The following is a 6039-nucleotide window of genomic DNA, read 5'->3' on the forward strand; positions in this document are numbered from 1 at the left end:
GAGCCATCAAGCATGATTAGAACCTTCACGAGCTAAAGCAATCTTGGACTCTAGAGGACTTAGGAAACGCCGTCCTCTGACTAACTCAGTTAAACAGCATAGTTGTGCACCATTGGTACTGATACGGTAAACCATATCCAACTACACCTATAAGTAAGTCTTTCCTGGGGCACCAAGTCCAGGCTTATGCAAGCGCCACCAAGCACGTTTCTTTGAGACCAAGACGACTTCATCTCGACAGCTCACTTAGTTAAACAGCACGGTTGTTGCACCTCTGGTGCTGATACGGCTAACCATATCCAACCATACCTATAAGCAAGCTACTTTGACTGGGGCACCAAGTTCAGTCTCATGCAAGAGCCATCAAGCATGATTAGAACCTTCACGAGCTAAAGCAATCTTGGACTCTAGAGGACTTAGGAAACGCCGTCCTCTGACTAACTCAGTTAAACAGCATAGTTGTGCACCATTGGTACTGATACGGTAAACCATATCCAACTACACCTATAAGTAAGTCTTTCCTGGGGCACCAAGTCCAGGCTTATGCAAGCGCCACCAAGCACGTTTCTTTGAGACCAAGACGACTTCAACTCGACAGCTCACTTAGTTAAACAGCACGGTTGTTGCACCTCTGGTGCTGATACGGCTAACCATATCCAACCATACCTATAAGCAAGCTACTTTGACTGGGGCACCAAGTCCAGTCTCATGCAAGAGCCACCAAGCATGATTTGGTTTACACCGGTTCATAGTTATGCGCAGTACTTAGAAGCACCTTAGCTAAAGCCAATCCTTCTTTTCACAAACAGCTCAACGACTGATTGCTTCACTTTCAAGCTTTTCTTAGCCTTCTCGAGAAGAGACTTTGCTCAACTACACAAAGCCTTTAAGGCAGTTTTGGTTCTGCTTTCTAGTTATAAACTATCTGACCTTCGTTCTTTTCGAACCTTGGATGGTTCTCCTTACTGAGGCGAAATCGAGCGATGATACTTTACCAGTGGTCAAGTCTCATCAAATTACGCCTTTCTGATACGCTTTTGAGGTTAGGAAGTAAAAAAAAAATTTTCAAAAATTTTGAAATTTTTCAAAATTTTTTTGAAAATTCTCGCTACTACCCTTCCCCTATAATACACAGAAATCTCCTAAATGAGTATTTCTGGGGAAAAATTTTTTTTTTTCAAATGCTCACCATTTGCTCAATTTTTGCTCAAAATAACTTTTGAAAACACGCCCGGAAAGCCCTGCCCATGTACTTTCCAACGCTTTTTACCCGAAGTGAATCGCACAATTTTTTGTTGACCAAAAATGCAAGAGACTGAAGTGAATTTTTTTTTTTTTTTTGAAAAAATAGCAAAAGTCAATTTTTAACTCGAGCTGGAACCTAAACTAATTTTAGTAAAAAAAATTGTAATATACCATTAGAAAGCTATGCTCAAGGGCTTTCCAGCGGTTATAATTATATTAAAATTGAACAATTTTTTGTTGCCCGAAATTTCATTCTTCTAAACTTCGTCACTTTTTGAGCTCAAAATTGCAGTTCAGCCAAAGCGCTATAACTTTTACACCACTGGTCCGATTGGACTGAGCTTTCTACACCAACTAGCCCTCACACAGAGCTCTCTACGCTAAAATTGAAAGTTAGCTGTGCGAGCACTCCTTCATGCCTAAACAGCTGTTTTTCTGCAATTTCGAGCTGAAAAATCGAATTACAGAGTTTACGGCTCGGGTCATAACTTTTGAACCACTGGTCGCACAGCTCCCATCTTTTTCATGCAGCTGACCATAAAGCATATCTAACTTCGCTAAAATTGAAAGTGAGCTGTGCGAGCACTCCTTCAAGCTCAAACAAGCGTTTTAGAGCCCTGAGACCCCCATTTTTCAGCTCAAAATAGGGGTCTTCCGCTTCGATCAGTCGCTCCTGCAGCTCAACCAAGGGTCGCGCAAGCTCATCTAAGGTGGTTCTAAGACCTATTTTTCACGAGGAAGCGAATGGGCTTATCCCGGAAGCTCTACGAGCAAGCTTTGTTAACTTTCAAGCCAACTGAAGCAACTTCGTCAGTTTTGGACCTCATTTTGAGCTTGTTTACGGCTCGGGTCATAACTTTTGAACCACTGGTCGCACAGCTCCCATCTTTTTCATGCAGCTGACCATCAAGCATATCTAACTTCGCTAAAATTGAAAGTGAGCTGTGCGAGCACTTCTTCAAGCTCAAACAAGCGTTTTAGAGCCCTGAGACCCCCATTTTTCAGCTCAAAATAGGGGTCTTCCGCTTCGATCAGTCGCTCCTGCAGCTCAACCAAGGGTCGCGCAAGCTCATCTAAGGTGGTTCTAAGACCTATTTTTCACGAGGAAGCGAATGGGCCTATCCCGGAAGCTCTACGAGCAAGCTTTGTTAACTTTCAAGCCAACTGAAGCAACTTCGTCAGTTTTGGACCTCATTTTGAGCTTGTTTACGGCTCGGGTCATAACTTTTGAACCACTGGTCGCACAGCTCCCATCTTTTTCATGCAGCTGACCATCAAGCATATCTAACTTCGCTAAAATTGAAAGTGAGCTGTGCGAGCACTCCTTCAAGCTCAAACAAGCGTTTTAGAGCCCTGAGACCCCCATTTTTCAGCTCAAAATAGGGGTCTTCCGCTTCGATCAGTCGCTCCTGCAGCTCAACCAAGGGTCGCGCAAGCTCATCTAAGGTGGTTCTAAGACCTATTTTTCACGAGGAAGCGAATGGGCTTATCCCGGAAGCTCTACGAGCAAGCTTTGTTAACTTTCAAGCCAACTGAAGCAACTTCGTCAGTTTTGGACCTCATTTTGAGCTTGTTTACGGCTCGGGTCATAACTTTTGAACCACTGGTCGCACAGCTCCCATCTTTTTCATGCAGCTGACCATCAAGCATATCTAACTTCGCTAAAATTGAAAGTGAGCTGTGCGAGCACTTCTTCAAGCTCAAACAAGCGTTTTAGAGCCCTGAGACCCCCATTTTTCAGCTCAAAATAGGGGTCTTCCGCTTCGATCAGTCGCTCCTGCAGCTCAACCAAGGGTCGCGCAAGCTCATCTAAGGTGGTTCTAAGACCTATTTTTCACGAGGAAGCGAATGGGCCTATCCCGGAAGCTCTACGAGCAAGCTTTGTTAACTTTCAAGCCAACTGAAGCAACTTCGTCAGTTTTGGACCTCATTTTGAGCTTGTTTACGGCTCGGGTCATAACTTTTGAACCACTGGTCGCACAGCTCCCATCTTTTTCATGCAGCTGACCATAAAGCATATCTAACTTCGCTAAAATTGAAAGTGAGCTGTGCGAGCACTCCTTCAAGCTCAAACAAGCGTTTTAGAGCCCTGAGACCCCCATTTTTCAGCTCAAAATAGGGGTCTTCCGCTTCGATCAGTCGCTCCTGCAGCTCAACCAAGGGTCGCGCAAGCTCATCTAAGGTGGTTCTAAGACCTATTTTTCACGAGGAAGCGAATGGGCCTATCCCGGAAGCTCTACGAGCAAGCTTTGTTAACTTTCAAGCCAACTGAAGCAACTTCGTCAGTTTTGGACCTCATTTTGAGCTTTGACCTCAATTGTTTGCAATTAAGTCACAAGAACATCTCACCGATTTATAGTTTGAGAATAGGTGAAGGAAAAGTTTTCCCCCAGTCCTCTAATCATTCGCTTTAACCGATGAAATTGCACAGCGAAGATTTTTCAATCTTGCTTAAGCTTTTGCTATCCTGAGGGAAACTTCGGAGGAAACCAGCTACTAGATGGTTCGATTAGTCTTTCGCCCCTATGCTCAGGTCAGACGATCGATTTGCACGTCAGAACCGCTTCGGGCTTCCACCATGGTTTCCCGTGGCTTCACCCTGCCCAAGCATAGATCACCATCTTTCGGGTCGTGTGCTACTTGCTCTGGATCAGTCATGTTTTAGCAACATAACCGTCCGTGGTTGCGAGACATCGCTTTGACGCTCTCACCACAAAAGTTAATGCAACTCATAAAAGTTACACCGTTCACTTTCATTACGCGTGTACGCTTTCAAACAGCGACAGCACTTGCAAGCAACTCACACTCCTTGGTCCGTGTTTCAAGACGGGCTGTAGAGAGCATTGATTGGGATGTTAAGGTCAGACAGGCAAACAAAAGAGATAAAACTTTATCTCATTTAGTCAAGACACAACAAATTTGAAATCCGAAGAAAACAAATAGCTCGCATCTTTAACAATGATCACCAAAAGACTTTAACAACACTACCCGGTGGTCTAGAATCAAGTTCAAGACATTGGGCATGATAACGCTCACTCCAGTTCTCCTTCAACGGTTTCACGTACTTTTCACTCTCTCTTCAGAGTGCTTTTCAACTTTCCCTCACGGTACTTGTTTGCTATCGGTCTCGCTTTATAATTAGCTTTTGGAGAGACATATCTCCAGCTTCGAGTTGCACTTTCAAACAACTCTACTCATAGGAATGCGCCGTCGACAAGTTATAACAAGACTGTTACGGGATTTTTACCCTCTTTGATGCTATTTTCCAATAGACATCCAGTCAAGTCAACAAGCCAGGCAGCAAACCATACCGGACACCGAGGAGTGTTACCACTCCTCTTCCCGATGAGCTTTTCCCTGTTCATTCGCCATTACTAAGGGATTCTCGGTTGATTTCTTTTCCTCCCCTTACTGATATGCTTAAGTTCAGGGGGTTCTCTCGTCCAAATCAGGTTACGATTTAAAGGCACTCAAGCATCCATAAAACTACCGAAGTAGTAATGTGCAGGAGTTTATCACTCTAGCTTAGGCAAACTGAAGATCGAACACTGTTTAAACGCGCTCTCAATGCAATCACATGTATCACACCGGTACTAAATCTGAACAGCTCTTTGATCAACAGAATACCCAAGTTTGAGCGACTTGATTTAAGTGTTCTAACCAATCCCGAAGGATCTCGTAGATACACCAGCAAAAGAACGGACCAATCCGAAGACAGATCGCTCTTACCCTCAGATTTCTCCAAAAGTAAGCGTTCAATCGATTTCAAATAACCCTGATTCGGACGCGATCAACAGCCGAAGCTGAGACCGCCTTTTGCGTTAGAGAGGTCAGTAAACAAATCTTGCGATTCTTACTGAATTAACACATATAGCTGTGCTCCTCCTCGTAAAGCGAGCCTAGTGATCCCCCGTTGAAGGTTGTTTTTCGACCATCTAGCACTGGTTTGATTTAGAACAAAGCCAACCGCAGTCGGACTTTGAGCTGTCTCGACCACCCTGTTTTTTAGCATTTGGGCCTTCGCTTTCCTCAGTCTTTCTCTTACAACGGCAAACTGAAGATCGAACACTGTTTAAACGCGCTCTCAATGCAATCACATGTATCACACCGGTACTACATCTGAACAGCTCTTTGATCAACAGAATACCCAAGTTCGAGCGACTTGCTTAAGTGTTCTATCCAGTCCCTAAGGATCTGACAGATACACCAGTAAAAGAACCGGATCAATCCGAAGACTGATCACTCCTACGATCGGATTTCTCCAAAAGTAAGTGTTCACTCGATTAGAACAAAGCCAACCGCAGTCGGACTTTGAGCTGTCTGGACCACCCTGTTCTTAAGCATTTGGGCCTTCGCTTTCCTCAGTCTTTCTCTTACAACGGCAAACTGAAGATCGAACACTGTTTAAACGCGCTCTCAATGCAATCACATGTATCACACCGGTACTACATCTGAACAGCTCTTTGATCAACAGAATACCCAAGTTCGAGCGACCTGCTTAAGTGTTCTATCCAGTCCCTAAGGATCTGACAGATACACCAGTAAAAGAACCGGATCAATCCGAAGACTGATCACTCCTACGATCGGATTTCTCCAAAAGTAAGTGTTCACTCGATTAGAACAAAGCCAACCGCAGTCGGACTTTGAGCTGTCTGGACCACCCTGTTCTTAAGCATTTGGGCCTTCGCTTTCCTCAGTCTTTCTCTTACAACGGCAAACTGAAGATCGAACACTGTTTAAACGCGCTCTCAATGCAATCACATGTATCACACCGGTACTACATCTGAACAGCTC

At 44.3% G+C, this 6039-nt stretch overlaps 1 pseudogene; it reads right to left on the reverse strand.

The window, feature by feature from the left end:
- Window positions 1-5015: 5015 nt before the first annotated feature.
- On the reverse strand, window positions 5016-5167 carry LOC134855910 (5.8S ribosomal RNA; annotated as a pseudogene).
- Between the last annotated feature and the right edge of the window lie 872 nt (window positions 5168-6039).

This window comes from Symsagittifera roscoffensis, unplaced genomic scaffold (assembly GCF_963678635.1).
Source record: "Symsagittifera roscoffensis unplaced genomic scaffold, txSymRosc1.1 SCAFFOLD_330, whole genome shotgun sequence".
Classification (NCBI taxonomy): Eukaryota; Metazoa; Xenacoelomorpha; order Acoela; family Convolutidae; genus Symsagittifera; species Symsagittifera roscoffensis.